Here is an 18,904-nt window from a genome sequence, read left to right on the forward strand (position 1 = left end):
CACAGTTGATGTATATAATAAAATGCAATTCTAAGATCTAGCACAGTTCTCCATAAGATAGTATCAGAAGATAAATTCAAGGAACAACAACAACAACAACAACAACAACAAAAAAAAAAAGAAAAGTCAAGATAGCACTGAGACAGTTATGATTAATGTACTTAAATTGTTATGCTATAGTAGCATGTAGAAGTATTAATTATTTCTCTGCTCGCTATAGAAGGAAATATTTTTCTACTACAGATCCTACATTATTTTTGAGAGTCTGATCGATGTATGTTCTGAAGTACTCCACTGCAAAGCTGGAACCTATTGATCTGTTGATGCTGGTACTATATAGTAATCAAATTGGAAAAGCTTGGTTTCTTTCCCACAGGTGAATTATTTTCCTCTAATTTGAAAAAGCTAACAAGTTAAACCTCTCTCCTCTGCTGAGGTTTGTTTTAGAGAAGTAGCATCTGGAATACCTTTCGGGCTCTCTATACCAACAACAAAATTATAAATTATAATGTCTTCTGTAGATACTATCTATCAGTTTATTCTAAATTGGTTGCTACTCAGAAACAGTGCTCAGCCGCTTTTCAGAGGTTACTTGTAAAGGTCTGTATGCTGCTGAGCTGAGTTTTCTCAACAGGAAGGCCTGGGGGAAAATGAAGGGATGCTTAAAAAGTAAGCCTTACTCGACAGAGGAGGGGAAGTATAATGTGGAGTGATGTTATGGAGGAGAAGGGGAAATGGTGGGGCTGTGCTAGATTAGGGTATGGAAGATAGAGCAGGACAACACACATACGGGTATAGAATGTTGAGAAAATTTTCAGCTGCTGGGTGTGATCCTGCTCAGCATCAATCATTTTCAAAGAAAAATTGAAGTTCCACTTCTGGGTCTCACGTAAGTGATCACGTAAGATCAGTCTGCTTCTGCTGATGATTTTGGTGATTGCTACAGTAGTTCTCTCGTACTGATTTAGGCTATGTTTGGCTGCGTGCTTCATTCAGGATAAACTATGAAGTCTCCTTTTGTCTGACAAGAAATGAAATCCATTAAGATATCTTTAAGGAAATCTGTGTGTGAGAGTACATGGGGCTTTCTTCAAAGGAGGTAGGGCAAATATACAACAGTAGCACTTGTCAACAGCTGTGAAAATTTATCACTTCACAGACTGAAAAGTAACCTTGTTTTGTCTGTTTTTAAGAAAGCAAACAAGTGAAACAACAAGCAGGCAAAAAAAAAAAAAAAGCAACAAAGCAACACAAGACAGTAGAAAAGAAAATTGTAAGAAAAAAGGCATACTTTTTTACTGTAGGCTCAAATACAGATTTACAGTTGCAACACAGGAGGCTAAACTCTTTGGGTAGATGCATCTCACTAGAAGCTGTGATAATGTGAATAGGGGGTAGAGGTGGTTGTTTTTTAATATGAAGTTTATCCTTTAATGTCTAAAATGAGTGTTAAAATAAAAGCAGATTCTTGAGAATGTTTGTCTACTATTCTGTTAGGTTGCAGTAAACGTAGTTCTGTTAGAGCTTGTGGTTGATAACACAACCACATGTATGATTTAAAAAGAAAAATATGTTGCTGAGCACTAAGAAAAGTGTCTATCTACTAGAGGATCAGTGGAGTACTTTCCACAGCTCCTTGCAAATGAACCCACATTTCCAGGAGACACTGAGGAAGTTTCAAAAGCCCTATACTTTGTGTGCACTGCATTGTTTTCTCTAAGCTGAAAAGTAAATGTTTAATGAGAACGTTTTGTGAAACTAATCAGTTTCCTTACTCTGGTTATAGAGCCAGTAAAATTCACTCTGGCAGCAAATACCAGTTATGAAACAATATTGGTCAAGCCTTCAGCCAGAGGTCTGGAGGATGTTGTTATATTTATCTTCCTGTTGGAGCTCGTATTAGCTGTAATGTAGTTATACTGTTTCTCCTAAAAATAAAATGGAAAGGTAGTCTTTTTACTCCAGATACCTAGTCTTAGAAAAATCCAGAATGGTATTTTCTTAGATATGAGACTTAATTTTAAACTAAAGAAGTGATTGACTAAATTAAGATAGGTGAATGACATACATTTGTTGCATGAAGATACTTTAAAAAACAAAACAAAACAAAAAAACAAAAAACAGAAGCAAACTGTGGGAAGGCTGTTTAGCTGCATAAGAATGCATGCTAGCCATCAGGTTGCACCAACCATTATATAGTAACCTGTGTATATTGATTGTGAGCTCACTGAGAGCACCTGCAGATTACCTTGCTATTTCTGTCACAATGTTTATGGAAATCTGAGCTTATGTACCTACAGCTGGTAGAGCACACAACTCCTGCCGTAACTTCTGGTGAAGACCTTAGAGATGCTGTGGCAGTTTCAAAATCTAGCAAGGCTGCGATCAGCTTTTGAAATAAGAACAAAACGAGTGTGTGATCAAATTGTATAAGAAAAGCATTGAATGTTGCAATTTATAGATCAGTGTGAGCCTTAGTCTGTACAGACAACATATATACCAGCAGGGGAATTTTCCCTGGAATCCTCTGCAGTATGGCAAGCCCTGCGTGTGTTGGTTGTAGTGCTTTGATGTATTAATTAAGAAGCCTGACTGGGATGTGTTAGATTTGAGTAACTGATGTCAGTGATTTAGAAGCACTTGTGTAATGCTCTGGAGCATGGGAAGAAAATCCATGCATTGAGAAAGTGTTGGATCTAGCATAAATAACACTTCAATTAGGAACTATACCTGGTTATTCAAAAATAGAATTTTTAGAAAATTCATACAAATAAACAGACTAAACTTAGCCCTATTTCTTATTTAGGTGAGTCGGGACTATACCGGCAAAGCTAGTTAGTTACTTGTATGTAACCCTTCTGTGTGCTGGAAATGGAAATAAGTGGCAAATTGTGCTACCTCTCCTGATTTTCCTGACAGGAAAATACAGACACTGCAGAAGCTCTCTCTTACTAGGTGAGACACATGAGATGATTGCTTGTGCCCTCCTAAACCTAATGCAGTTAAAGGTGTATTAGTGATTACTAGTTTTGCCTAAGGTAGTTTGAGATTTAGTTCAGAGTAAGGCCTTTGGTTTTGAGCATTCTCTCACTTTATTTGAGGAGTTCAGGTTGCTTCCAAAGTAGTCAGTAGTGAAACAGAGCTCCTCCTAGCACCTCGACTGCCAGTGTTGAACTGAATGTTTAAAGGAAAGGTTCCCTCCACCCATACTGATGCCACTTGGAGTAAATGGATTGCATTGATTACGCGAGGAGCTTGGATGGGGAACCTCAGTCGTCCAGGAATCCTAGAGAGGATTATGGACTGGCCTGATGGTAAAAAGTTTGGAACATCACCAGGAGAAGCTATGTTGTGTGGTTCTTAAGAGGCCTCACCATGCAATAAACTACCAGAAAATGGAAAGAAATATGCCCTGTTCACAAATGGATCATGTCATCATAGTGGGGAAACATTGCAAATGGAAATGGAGCCCTACATGACAAGTTGCACAGGCGGCTGAAGGTAAAGGAGGATCAAGCCAATTTGCAGAGGTAAAGGCTGTCCAACTGGCCTTAGATGCTGCTGAAAGGGAGAGGTGGTCAATGCTTTAACTTTAAACTGACTTATGGATGGTGGCAAATGCCTTATGGGGTTGGTTACAGCAGTGGGAACAAAAAAACTGGCAACGAAGAGGTAAACCTATTTGGGCTGCTGAACTGTGGAAAAACATTGCTGCCCGAACAAAAAATATGGTTGTAAAGGTGCGTCATGTAGATTCACATGTGCCTGAGAATTGGGCGACTGAAGAATGCGAAATAATCATTAGGTAGCTTGAGCTGCCAGGATTGAGATGGCTCAAATAGATTTGGACTGGCAAAACAAGTGTGAATTATTTGTAGCTTGGTAGGCCCATGAGTTCTTGGGCCATCGAGGAAGAGATGCAACATATAAGTGGGCTGGAGACCAAGGGGTGTACTAAACTATTGATGCTATTGCACAAGCTATTCATGACTGAAACGTGCACCATAATTAAACAAGCTGAGAGGATGAAACCTCTCTTGGGGTAAGGGTGATGGCAAAATATAAATACAGAGAGGCATGGCAGGTCAATTATATCACCTTGCCACAAACCTGCGTTGGTAAGTGTTATGTGTTTACCATGGTGGAGGCAATCACTGGGTGGCTTGAAACATGTAGCACCCCATGCTACTGCCCAAAACACCATATTAGGTCTTGAGGAACAAGTCCAATGGCGACATGGCGCTCCAGAAAAAATTGAATCAGATAATGGGACTCATTTCAAAAATTCTCTTGTAAATGTTTGGGCCAAAGATCATGGCATTAAGTGGATTTATCATATCCCCTATCATGCACCAGCTTCTGGTAAAATGCAATGATACAGTGGGCTGTTAAGAACTATGTTGAAAGCAATGTGTGGCTGAACATTTAAGCACTGAGAGAAGCATTTGGCAGAAGCCACCTGGTTGGTCAACACACAAGGATCTGTCTACTGTGATGGTCCTGCCAGCTCCCTACACACTGGCAAGAGGGGTAAAGTCCCTGTAGTACATGTAAAGAGCATGTTGGGAAAAGCTGTTTGAGTCCTTCTAGCTTCTGGAAAGGGCAAATGTCTCCATGGAATTGTTTCTGCTCGGGAACCTGGTTCCACTTGGTGAGTGATGCAGAAAGATGGGGATGTTCAATGTGTACTACGAGGGAAATTGATGTTAGGGGAGCGCAGTCAGTGATTCCATGTATAGATATGTATATAGATATGTGTAGTGCATTTTAATTATTGCTTGTTTGTATCAATGTGTATATATTAACCATGATGTAGTGATGGGGATGCTGTCATGGACACTGATGGATCTAGAGATAACTGCATGGCACTTATAGAAGTTTCAGTTGCTATTTGTTGTAGCAGAGATTTTCACAGATCATAGCGTGTGTTGATTAGAGTAGTTCTCTACTGTTCCCTTTTCTAGTCTTTTTCTCCTTAAAGCTAAGAAAGATGCTAATTGATTGTTAACTATTTTTCTTATAGGATTGGTTGTACATATTCAGCCTTTTGAGGCACTCGGAACCCTTTCCATCCCTGCCTTGTCCCTGACATCACCCAGCTCTTTCAGTGTACTTACTAAGAAGTCTTAAGGAGCTATCTGTTTCAGAGGGCTTCTTTTTAGAATCCCCTGAAAATACCAGTTCTCTAAAGCTTGAGGCATAAATCACTGACTGCTGTACCTAACGGTTTGTAGTTTGGATATATTGTGCTGTGGTACTTGTATGGAGTCAAGCATATGAGGACTAAGCTAAGTCTAGTATTACTGTTACTAGGTTTAGTATCTCAATGAAATCTCTTTAATGGAACAAAAGCCTGTGCACTTAAGAATTGGGGCTGAAAAATTCTTTCCTACCTGTATATTCTATGTGTTTCCATGACAGTTAAATTGCTGTCATTCACAAGAGTATAGGGAGATCTTATAAACACGCTTTCTCGTTGGAATTGGTCTTATTTTTCACTTAGAAATACATATAAAACTCAATGTAAGGCAACTATGTATAGAGCTATTTCTATATGTGCCTAGGTCCTAATAACATAAGTTACTTGGATTTTTCATTACACTTTCATTACAGCAGTATCCTGAGAACACCTTAAGTAATCAAATAGACACAAGTACTTAAGATACTGTACAGAACCATGAAGAAGCAGTATTGGCCTGTGTGTGCGGAGGTAGACAAATTAACACACACATGCACATGCTGGGTAGGCATTCCTCCTTCTAAGCAGTAAGGCTTTTAAATATCTGTTGTTTCCATTTTCATGTCTCCAAAGCTTTTATGTGAATTTTTCCAGCACATTTCTCATTATTCTCTCAACCTTTCCTCTCCTGCATGGCTGCAGTTTCCAGACACATAACCTGAAATGTCCTGGGAGAATTTACCTAAAAACAATAAAGCCAAGGAAATGGAAACCACAGAATATATACATGGTTCTTTTTTCAGGCTTTGCTAAGAAGCTCATTGGTTAATATTTACAAAGGAATTCAACTTTCCATATTAACATCCTCTTCCCTGTTAAGCAAATGTGAGAGAGTGGAATGGTAAGAATCATCACTAAAGTGGACACTCTAGGTTGGGATGTTATGTGTTAATTTCATTAATGATTCAAAGATTTCACTTTTCTCCATCCCAGCAGTTCAAGAATAATATACCATGGTAAAAAAAAAAAAAAAGGCTAAATAAAGTGCTAATGTGAAACTTTGAAGGGAATTGTCTTTCTATTTAAGAAAATTGTCTTGGTTGATTATCTACAGAAATAGAATTAAATACTGGTTTCTGTTACCTGTGCATAAAGCATACTCTGAAAGGAAATTATTAGAATCAGTGCAGCTGCTTGTAGGTTCAATTATACAGTAAAACAGTTCCAGTTGCTATTGAGGGCCATTTGTTAATAATAAGTTGTGTACCTGTCTGTGTGAAATGCCTCTGGCCGGGTTTGTCTGGATCTTACTGATGGTAAACTTCTCAGGTCACAGAAACCACTACCAAAACTGTCATGCTGTTCAGATATTGATCTTTTCTGCAGAAAGGGCAGCTCAAATAAACACAAATTGAGCCTTTGTTCCTAGTTCCAGAGTTTTTAATCTAGTAGTGTCCTTTTAAGAGGAAGTTTTTCCCACAGTTTGCAGAAAATACTTGTATTCAATTAGTAGAATTGCCAAGAAAATAGTTTTCTTCTCATGTTACAGTTCTCCGCAGCAGTGATGATTTTTATATTTTATATTATTTCCATATTCTTTTGCTTATGACTTGGTTCCTGGTCCTGTGCTGAACCACAGTTAAGGGTTAGGAATCTAAAAATCATCACAATGTAGTTAATCTATTAATTAGAATATACTACTTCATAGCTGATCCTGAAATACCACAGCTAGCTATCTGAATAAGACAGGAAATTAGCAGTGTGAAATTCATTATTTCTATCTAAGGAAAAGAATCTTAATGGAGAAAACAGCAACAACAAAAAAGGGGTTAAATTGTAAGACAAATAGTATTTGCATAAACCTAAAAGTCAGCAGAAAAGAAACACTAATGTGCTGTGTGAAAAGTGATGGGTGAAGTCAGATTCACAGAATTAAGACAAAGATTGAAATGAAAGACCTGTTTTATTAAAGGTCCCAGTTTTTCTGGTAAGAGAAATATAGCAATCTCAATATTAAATCTAGAAATAACCAAATTCATATTAATTCAATTAATTTGAATGAAAACGCTATTCTCAGTTGAATCCACAACTGCACGTTTTCTCCCTTTTCTTGACAGTACAATAGCTTTCCTTTCTGTGAGAGAAATGTATTTGAAACTACTTCAATATTTTTTTCTCTAAAAAAAATCTGTTGGAGTTTTACACTGTGCACAGAGAAAAATGACACAAGGAGATCTTATTTGTTCCTCTTTCTTTCTGTGACACAATGACACTCATCAGTTGTTTTGGAAAAAGAATGAAAAGGGTGAAGTTCTTTTAACTAATGAAGCATGACCCTGGAGGGCTGGAATCTGGTGTTGGTTTTTTTTTTTTTTAATATATTTGTATTTATTTATTTATTTGTTTGTTTATTTGCTTGTAGAAGAGGGGCAGAATGGAATCGTCTTCCAGACAGAACTTACCTTTGACAATCTGTTAAAAAACCCCGAGGGATTTAGGTGTCTTGCTGCAAGGAAACCCAATTCCTGGGGATCTTTAAATCTCTGGAAGATTTCACAGAATCACAGAATGTCCCAGGTTGAAAGGGACCTCAAGTATCCAACCCCCCTGCCACATGCAGGGCCACCAACCTCCCCATTTAATACCAGCCCAGGCTGCCCAGGGCCCCATCCAACCTGGCCTTGAACACCTCCAGGGACGGGGCATCCACAGCCTCTCTGGGCAGCTGTTCCAGCACCTCACCACTCTCTCTGTAAAGAATTTCCCCCTGACATCCAACCTAAATCTCCCCTCCCTCAACTTAAAACCATTTCCCCTTTTCCTGCACTTATCAGCCCTTTAAAAGAATCAATTCCCCTCCTGTCTGTAGGCTCCCTTTAGGTACTGAAAGCTGCAATGAGGTCACCCCGCAGCCTTCTTTTCTCCAGGCTGAACAAGCCCAGCTCCCTCAGCCTGTCTTCATAGGGGAGGTGCTCCATTCCCCTGATCATCTCTGTGGCTCTCCTCTGGACCCTCTCCAACAGCTGCCTGTCTTTCTTGTGCTGGGGGCTCCACACTTGGACACAGTACTCCAGATGGGGCCTCACAAGAGCAGAGTAGAGGGGGACAATCACCTTCCTGTCCCTGCTGGCCACCCTTCTTATGATGGAGCCCAGGATACCATTTGCTTTCCAAGCTGATTTTTGTGTAAAAAAAATCTTGATTCGCTCTTAGGGATCCTCATCTGTCTAGTGAAAGCATCCTATGTGTTGAGTAGTTAATATGACTGAAGCTTTAGGCAGGAATATTAATGGTTTATAATCTGAGCATAACTCATCTGAATGCTCTGATCCTACTGGAGAGATGCTACAAACTGTAGCATAGAAATGATTCTTTAGAGAGAATTGCCCAGAATATTTTCATGGGAATAATCCAAATGGATTTGTAGTCTCCAAGTGAAATTTGCTTCTATTTTCCTGGGCAGGTAAACAGTAACAAGAGCTTACATTTTTCTGTAGAATTAAGTTATTAAATAAAATCAATTGGGATACATAAAAATGTTAGATTAAAAAAAAAAAATCTTTTTTTACCTCGTTTTTAAATAACAGTTTAAAAATGAAATTACTTGATAGACCTAAAAATGAAACTGTTGTTCAAATGTTTTCAGAAACATTCTAAATCAATATAAACATTGAAAATTGTTAATTTCACCCCCCTAAAAGGTTTACTCTAAGCAAGTAATCTGTTTGGGAAGTTCAGCTTTGAGTAAGTCGCTTTTCTGCCCTCCATGAGAATTGTTTGAACTTCTTTCCCTTAGTTTTAGAGCACATTCACTGGATTGAAGTGCTTTATGCTGACCTAATCTATTCAAAGGGTTTGGAAGAGAAGGAAGAGTCTGTATCCTGTTGACAAAGTTGTGATAGATGGCGTGATTCAAAAATTATACTTTGTCTGGCTAGTGTGGGAAGAACTGAGAAAGAGGATGAATTGAAAATGTAGTGATTGCCTGTTAGGATGCAATGGTTCTTCAGAAAGTAGTTTCAGAACAGAGAAGTCTGTTTTTCCTTTTGATTAAGTTATTGTTTTGTTGCTTCCTTCTGTGATGGAAAATAACTGTTTATAAGAGCATCTTTTTTTCTTCCTAGTTTCCAAGTCCTTCTCTTTTTCAGTTTTTACGGAAGTTTTTGATTGGAAAGTGTAAGGCTTCATAAATGAGCAGGGCTCAAGTTATGCACGTTACATTAGTTTTAAATAAATTGGCCTGTGGATGTGCAGTATGCAGATAAATATGTTTTGTCTGCCTACCTTGTTCCTCTGGCTAAGGCACCACAATCTCTGATTACTTGAATTGACTAGTCTGCTGGAAAGCACCAAAGAAGCTATCCAAATGTTGCTTCAATTTTGTTAGTTTTACATGTTGGTTTAATCAGCAAATTGAAAACAGTGACTTGAGTCCCGTTCTGAACATTTCTTCAGTTGTAGTTTTAACCAACATAAGCAGAAGTTTGTTCAGCCAGATTTCATCATGGATCTCCTCTTCAGTTTTCCTCCCCTGTTCTTCACATCCCACAGAATGTACCCAGTCAGCTGTTTCTGGTCATTATACAAATTACTGTCATCTTCAACAAAATCCAATTAATAACTCTTGGGAGAGTTCATATGAACTTTACAAAGGTGGGAGTCTGTGTTAGATTCAGTAGCTTTTCAGCTTTTTTTTCCAAGAGAGATTCCAGACTCTCTTTTCCACAATTAACACACTGTGGACCTGACATTCTTTGTACCTGGTCACAGTTGTGTTAGTCTTTTGGCCTTACTAGCACTTGTTTTTATTTCTGTCTCCTATGGTATTTAATAAAGGAGACCAATCCTACTTTATTCAATTGATAAGAAAAATGATTATTTACTCTATCTGATAGGATGTCCCATCCCTGGAGACATTCAAGGTCAGGCTGGATCTGATCTAGCAACCTGAGCGACCTGATCTAGCTGTGGTGTCCCTGTTCATTGCAGAGGAGTTGGAACAGATGACCTTTAAAGGTCCCTTTCAACTCTAAGGATTCTATGATTCTATTTAGACCATCATGTTTTCTTCATGATCTAGTTTTTATTATTACAGTAATGAAAGTTAAAGGCACCCCAATGAAGCTGTGACTTTTATTTATGTCTAGGAAGACTTGATGTATGCTACAGTGTGGATCCGTGTTTATGTCTTGGTAAATCAGCCTGTAGTGTTGTGTACTTTTTTCTTTTCTTTTCTATGGATCAAAATTTCACATGGGTAACTGATGGTTATACAATATTTGACAGCAAATCTGTAAGGAGTTACTGTAGCACTCTTTTACCTGATGCTATCACATACCTAAATCTGAATTTTTTGGTTTATTTTATTCCTAAGTCTTTTCACTTACCACACCTATGATATTTCCCATGAGTGTTTTTCATGGTTGTTGAATTATTTCTTCATTTAATATTTTGTGTACTTTTTTTCTACTTGAGACAGGTTAAGAGCAAATAACATGCTAAAGTAAAAGATCACACAGAATGTTTTTTTATCCCTGGTCTTCTTTGCAGGCATGGCTATAATGTTGATGAGGTAAAACACCAGCTTTCTATCTACAGCCCACTTGCTTCTTATTGGTTTGGGGCATCTGGTTTCAAGGTTGGTCTGAAATTTGATCTTTCTGAAATTCTCTCGATGTGTTTCAGCAACATATGTCATTAATGAAGGGAGTTGGGTAACCGGTCTCTCTGTTGTTTGTAATTCAGGCTATGACAGGCAGCAGGAAAGCAGAGAAGCTTCAGCCAGCTCCTATTAGGAAAACATGCACAAGGCACAGGCTATAGCATAAACAGAGATATGTCAGGCTCCTCCCTAAAAGAAAATTGAAAGAGTGCACTTGGCAAGGATGCTTTGCTTTTTTGGTTGAACAAGAAACCTGTTGAATGAAACAAGCTCATTTTGACATTGGTATGGCTAACATCAAGGAATAAAGGGCCATTTCTAATGGAGAGAAAGATAAACTAGAAAAGGCTGATCTGCGGATTGTAGGTGCAGAAGTAACATTTGTGCAAAATAATAACCTCCTGAACTTAGAATTTCCAGGACCGCATAAGCGTACTGTTGTCTGAAACAAACATGTTGAAAACGCAAATGCTAGTCTTTTGTCAGCAATTAGGTATGTCCTTATGACATTTCAAATAGCAATGCTGGAATCTGGGAAGATTCTTCTGAAGGAAACTCATTCTACAACATGTCCTTGCATGAAGAATGGCACAGAACAGATTCTGGAATTGAGTAACTTCTTCACAGCAAGAAGAATGCTTGCGAAAGAGGTAATACCTTTAAACAAGCAATATTTTCATTTCTGTTGAATTCTCAATCTATGACATCAGAATATTTAAGAGTCTCTTACAACTGCCACGATATGTATTGTATCTTATATATTGACATATAGTTATTTATATATATATGTATATGTACACATAAACCCTGCATCTTGTAGATTTAGAGCATGCAGAAATCCAAATAATTTGTCTCAGATCACACACGTTCCTTGTTTTCTTATGAAAGCAAGTATCAGAGCCAAGATTATTCCCAAACCTCCTAGCTTCCCCTCTAAGAGCATTTTATCAGAAACATTTTTTGCAGGATAAAGAGAGATGGAGAAGGGAAATATGTGCAGGACATCTGTGAATTAAATTGTTAGATCAGACCCATCTTTATGTAATTCTTGCTGTTTGATGATGATGGACTACTTTACAAGGAAACATTTTTATCCATATGCATGTTATAGATCAGTAAACTAAAATATGAAATAATTTGATGAGGCTCATTCAACAGTTTAGTCCTCAGGGCTGACAAAAGGAACCAAGTCTCCCAACCCTCTTAAAACAGGCATGGCTTATTAAACGAGCTGGCATACTTTGTAACAATTCACAGTGTAGCACAGGGAATAATGTTCTTTCCATTAGGAATGCTTCAAAGATGCCTGTTCTGTAGAAGAATGAGAAGGAGCACTGGAATCAAAGCATTCCCTGAGGTATAAGATCAACTGCTTGAACTGAGCAGCTACACCAAAAAAACAAAACAAACTAACAACAACAGCAACAGCAAAAAACTGGAAAAGAATAGCAATCATATGTCATAAAGTGAAAGGACGACAAAGGCTTCTGAGGAAAATGAAATGGAAATATTTATGGAGAAATGCAGAGCTGAGAAAAAGCTGCTAAAAAGTCATGTTAGAAACACCAGGGCTGGAAGAGCTATGAAGGAAGTATGGAAATAAAATCAAACTGGAAGAGCACTTGATTTTATGAACCAATTAGCCCCCTCTTTTTTTTTTTTTTTTTTTTTTTTTTTAAACATTGTTGGCTAGTCATTACAAAGGTAGGCTTACTAGAATTACGCATTTTGTGAGCTGCTTCAAGTGAGGTGGAATTGTCTGTTGCTTTTGACTTCACAAACAAAGCAATGTGAAGAAAAGATGAACCAAACTTGGAAGCTAGCCCAAGGCAGCTGCTTGATGGGTTTTTGGTAAAGAAACAAAATCTTGAATTAAACTATAAGTTGCTCCATTGACCAAAATAATTTCACATGCAATATGATAAACATAAGGAATAAGTTACTGAGAAGGAATGTTGAAGAGAAAATTATTAATGATTTTAAGAGGAAATCTCAGTATTTGTCAGGAGAAATCGAGCATTGAAAGGCAGAGAAAAAACAAGGGAAGGCAGAATTTTAACCAACCAAGAGGGAGCAGGTTGTCAAATGTTACTAGTATGTTAGGGGACACTTTTCTGTTGTAAGAATGTCATCAAGTCTTAAGTAACGATCTGGTATTCTTGTTTTGGAAAATTTGTTACTTACAGAAAAACCTTTTTGTGCATCTGGACTGTTTGCATTTTGTTGCTAAACTGCCTTCCAAAGCAGAGTGTCTGTCAGTTGATTCATACTAAGATTTGTGTATTCTGAAGTAGCTACTGTACGTGAAGCTGATGAAATAATTCCAGGATGATTCTGATGCTGGAAGAAAATGTTACTTTGATAGCTGTTGACATTCTCAGATCCTCTTTTACTGCTCTTGTGCTTGCAGTAGATAAATTCTGAATCTTCTCTTTGACCTCATTGTAATGACATCCATCAGATGTAGAAACCAACTACAAAATTTTGTTATTTAATATGTATGGAACAGGAATGGAGATTGGCGTTTATTTGCAGCCAGTAGCATTCTAAGTACTTACTAACATGGACTCTTTTTCTCCTTGAAATTATTTCAGTAGTGACTGTGCAAAATGAAAATTTAGGGAGAACTAGTTTTAATTGCAGGCTGTTTTACTCCATATTTATGTGACATAACAGTGAAAATAATTTAGTTGATAATAGTGGTAACTCCATCTTAGCTTGTGGAAGGCCTCTCCCTAAAGATAAATTTACCTTCTGGAAGGTGCGTATACTCCTGTCCACACATCCTGGTGGACTGGAGACAAAAAGGGCTAGAAAGATGATCTTGCTAGCTACAGACCTCTCAGTCTCACCTCGGTGCCAGGGAAGGAACACCACAGGCTTTGGGAAGAGTGACTGGAAAGCTGCCTGATGGAAAGGGACCTTGGTGTACTGATGGACAGTCGGCTGAATATGAGCCAGCAGTGTGCCCAGGTGGCCAAGAAGGCCAATGGCATCCTGGCTTGGATCAGGAATGGGGTGGTGAGCAGGACCAGGGAAGTCATCCTGCCCCTGTACTTGGCACTGGTGAGGCATCACCTTGAGTGCTGTGTTCAGATTTGGGCACCTCAGTACAAAAGGGACATGGAGGTGCTGGAGCAGGTCCAAAGAAGGGCAACAAGGCTGGGGAAGGGCTTGGAGAAAAAAAGGGCTATGAGGAGAGACTGAAGGAACTGGGGCTGTTCAGTCTGGGGAAAAGGAGGCTGAGGGCAGACCTTATTGCTCTCTTCCAATACCTGAAAGGTGCTTACAGCGAGAGCGGGGTTGGTCTCTTCTCACTGGTGACAGGACGAGGGGAAGTGGCCTCAAGTTGCAGCAGGGTAAGTTTAGGTTGGATATTAGGAAAAACTTCTTTACAGAAAGGGTTGTTAAGCACTGGAATAGGCTCCCCAGGGAGGTGGTTGAGTCATCATCCCTGAATGTGTTCAAAACCATTTGGATGTGGTGCTCAGGGACATGATTTTGTGGAGGGTTGTTAGGGTAGGATGGTCAGGTCATGGTTGGACTTGATGATCTTTAAGGTCTTTTCCAACCTGAGTGATTACATGATACAACTATACTTGTGTGTATATATATATATATGTGTGTGTGTGTGTGTATATATATATATGTGTGTGTGTGTATATATATATATATATATATATGAATGCAGATAACAAGTGAGGCACAAGCAATTGCTCAGCACCGCCCAACAGATGCTGAGCTAGCTCCCTGACCAGCAGAAGAGAGAGAGAGATCAATTCCCACCCCCTTCAAATCTCCTTCCATTTGATCATGCGGCATGTGCGGGATGAGCGGGGGATCAGGCCTAGCCAGCATGGGTTCGTGAAGGGCAGGTCCTGCTTGACCAACCTGATCTCCTTCTATGATCTAGTGACCCATCTGGTGGATGAGGGAAAGGCTGTTGATGCGGTCTACCTAGACTTCAGCAAAGCCTTTGACACTGTCTCCCACAGCATTCTCCTGCAGAAGCTGGCAGTCAGAGGCTTGGATGGGTACACTCTCGGCTAGGTGAGGAGCTGGCTGGAGGGCCGGGCACAGAGAGTGGTGGTGAATGGAGTCAAATCCAGCTGGCGACCGGTCGTGAGTGGTGTTCCCCAGGGGTCGGTGCTGGGGCCTGTCCTCTTCAATATCTTTATTGATGACCTCGATGAGGGCATCGAGTGCACCCTCAGTAAATTCGCAGATGACACCAAATTGGCTGGAAGTGTGGATCTGCCTGGGGGTAGCGAGGCCCTACAGAGAGATCTGGACAGGCTGGAGAGCTGGGCTGAAGCCAATGGGATGAGTTTCAACAAGGCCAAATGCCGGGTCCTGCACTTCGGCTACAACAACCCCAGGCGACACTACAGGCTTGGGGCGGTGTGGCTGGAGGACTGTGTAGAGGAAACGGACCTGGGGGTATTGATTGATGCTCGGCTGAACATGAGCCGACAGTGTGCCCAGGTGGCCAAGAAGGCCAATGGCATCCTGGCTTGCATCAAAAACAGTGTTGCAAGCAGGAGCAGAGAGGTGATTGTTCCCCTATATTCAGCACTAGTGAGGCCGCACCTCGAGTACTGTGTCCAGTTTTGGGCCCCTCACTGCAAGAAAGATATTGAGGCCCTGGAACGTGTTCAAAGGAGGGCAACAAAGCTGGTGAGGGGTCTGGAACACAGGGCTGCTGAGGAGAGGCTGAAGGAGCTGGGAATGTTCAGCCTGGAGAAGAGGAGGCTCAGGGGAGACCTCATTGCTCTCTATAACTTCCTGAAGGGAGGTTGTAGTGAGCTGGGGGTCGGCCTCTTCTCTCGTGTCATTAGTGATAGGACCAGAGGGAATGGCTTCAAGCTACGGCAGGGGAGATTCAGGCTGGACATTAGGAAGTATTACTTTTCAGAAAGGGTGGTCAGGCACTGGAATGGACTGCCAAGGGAGGTGGTGGAGTCACCGAGCCTGAGGGTGTTCAAGGAAAGACTGGATGTTGCGCTGAGGGACATGGTTTAGTGGGAGCTATTGGGAATAGGTGAACGGTTGGACTGGATGATCTCTTAGGTCTTTTCCAACCTTGGTGATTCTATGATTCTATGTCATACAGTCGGGAATATCCCTTTGGCTAGTTTAAGTCAACTGTCCTACTTCTGTTCCCTCCCAGCTTCTTTGCTCCTTTGCTGCATATGGCCTTGGCTCTGTACAGTATTGCTTAGCAGAAACTATAAACATCAGTGTGTTATCAACATTGTTCTTCCCCTAAAGACAAAAACATATCCAACCAGTCACTCTAAAGATAACAATTCTATCCCATCTGAAACTAAGACATCCATGTATAAAGATGCATAACTGAGAGCAAAAATGTTATTATTTTTTTAATCCTGATTTGTTGTCCCAAAACAGAAAGTTTGTCATACTTGGGATAGAATTGGCTGCATCTCAGCAAATTAGAAACATTTTCTCTGTTGGTTTCTACTGTCAAAGTAATCCTCCTGTCTGCTCAGGAGTATGCCATGTCATAAACATTATCAGAATGTGTGGACACTGGTAGCTGAAGGTGGCAGGAATGAAAATCTTTCATCTAGAAAAACAATGAAGAAATTGTTAGCATTTCATAGGGGAAGTTTGTTTATTTCCTCTAAAAAAAAAAAAAGTTAGAAAGCACATAGTTGACATGATTTTATATAGGAAATGTATGCATTTGTGCTGTGGGGTGTTGGGTCAAATTTTGAAGGCCAGTTTCTAATATTAAAGTATGAAACAGCGAAGTTGCAGTCCTGCTTGAAGTGTGAATCTCAGTGCCCTCATAACTTTGGTGTCACTACTGAAACACCCATTACATTTATATAATGTACATTTCAGATGTGTTATCTGGCACTGCGTTCCTCTCAGTCTTCCTTGCATAAGATTTAATCTAAGAAGTAGAAAATGATTCAAACTGCATGTGTGGATGTACGCTCTTTTGCTATCAGCTAATATTAGATTAGTCTTCAGTACAAGAAAATGGATCAAGGAATTAACAACCAACTTTGGCTTCAGAGTCTTAGAGCTGCCCTTTCAGTCGTTTTCACTGCTACACAGGCAAATGCATGTTCAAGATTTAGTGCATGAGGTCTGGAAATGCCTCAGCTTTGCTCCTTTGTCGAATTGCTTGGGAGGAGCCTTGTAACTTCAAGAGAATGTCTGAAACTTAAATCTTTTACTGAAGAAGTAATTGCTTCTCAGTGAAATGTTTTCCATGTTGTGTATAAAGTAGCAAAACTTTTAAGTGTCCAGAATGGCATAACAGAGTTGGTCTCAAGGTCAGATAAAACCTCTGAATGATAGTTTAGTGCAGACAGGAATCTGCTCAACTGTTCTGTACCCTGTTCTCCTCATTTTCCCCAAGATACTTTGTTAAATGTGAGGGCTCTCTTCTCCATTTTTATATATTTTCTGATGAAGAATTTGGATTGACACTGACTGAAGAAAACCATCATGCTCAGGGCCATCCAAATGTCAGTACCAGGACAAAACTAGGAGATTTTATAATTGTGTGCTGATACTCAGCTGTGCTGAGCCGTAGCCATATACTAAATGAAAGGCTCTCATTTAAGCAGCACTCATCACTGCAATTAATAGTCCATCAGAACAGCATAATATGAGCATAAGAATAAAATAAATAGCAAAAGATGAGGGCATTCTGATTGGCCAGAAATGAACAACTGCTGCTCAGCAGGAATTTGCTTATGGTGCAATTACTGAGAAATAGCCCAGCATTAAGTGTGCAAATCAAAATTTCCCAGCAGATCAGAGTAGGAAGGGAATAGATGTAAGCAAAAAATAGGGGTCAGCTTGATGTACTTTTCAGCAATCAGGTTAAGACAAGTCTTTCAGTATAATTATATATAATGTGCTTTGGCTAGGAGAATTTAATTAATTGAATATAGATTGCAAGAGAAAATAAGTGTGCTGTTCAACTGGAGCAATCTGATGGAAAGTGATAGCATGATATCATTAGGAAACTCAACAAGCTAATCTACATCCATGTGTTGAGATAAGCAGAAGTCCCAACATCTGTTTCCCACTACTGAATTCACAAAAGGGGCTTCCCTGCATAGGGAATAAATGAATAAACAACATTTGGGGAATGTAATCTCCGACACTGAGCACAATGCTGAAATGTCATGAAAATGAAATAAGGTGAGAATGAAATAATGACTGAACTAAAGGTGCTCTAGGAGTTAACTGGGATTCGGCTTGGCAAAGGAAACCCAGCCATGCGAGAGCAAGCAAAACCTCTATCCATCACTCTTCTAAAAATGTAACACAAGAAAGATTAATTCAGGAGTAGAATTTATGCAAAGTTGGCTGCAAGGTGGCATGAAATGGTTGTGGAGACACATGGAATCCCAATTTGTGAAGTTGAAATGATATTCTTGTAGACAGAAAGAGAAAAAAAGAAGGATCAATAAGTGATGATCAGACAGATGTCCTTAAGTGCCCAGAAGTCCCAGCAAGAACTATTTGAATTAAAGAAAATGAATTAAAGCTTAGATACGATTTTTTTCCTTCTCCAGTCTTGGAAAGAGAGCAGCAATAATGAAAGAGAAATGGACCTAAGCACTAACTTGCTGCCAAGAACTGTAACACAATATCACAGCATTTCAAGGGTAAATCAGTGTCAACTGCATTTGACTCCTGAAAAAAAAAAAAAAAAAAAGTAAGAGCTTAACTTCCGTTCAGTCCATGCGGACCGCTGAAATATAGGAAACGGGGTTGTGTGGGGGAAGAGGCTGAAAAAAATAAATAAAAGTCTTTTCCAAAGAGAGCAACGAGCGGAGCGGCCAGAAGTACGAGGAGCGGCTGCTGCCGGGCTGCTCGGGTCGGGGGCGCGGCGGCGGCTGCTGCTGCCGGCAGGATCAGCGGCGGGGGGGGCGGGGGGGGGGGGGGGGGGGTGGGCTGCTGTGTGGGCGGTGGGGGAAGCCTGCGCGCCTCGGCGGGGCTTGCTCGCGGCCCCACGGAGGAGCCAGCGGCCCGGGCTCCTTTAAATTGAGGGCGTTCCGCCGCCTGCCTTC

This window comes from Tetrao urogallus (assembly GCF_951394365.1).
Source record: "Tetrao urogallus genome assembly, chromosome: 6".
NCBI lineage: Eukaryota > Metazoa > Chordata > Aves > Galliformes > Phasianidae > Tetrao > Tetrao urogallus.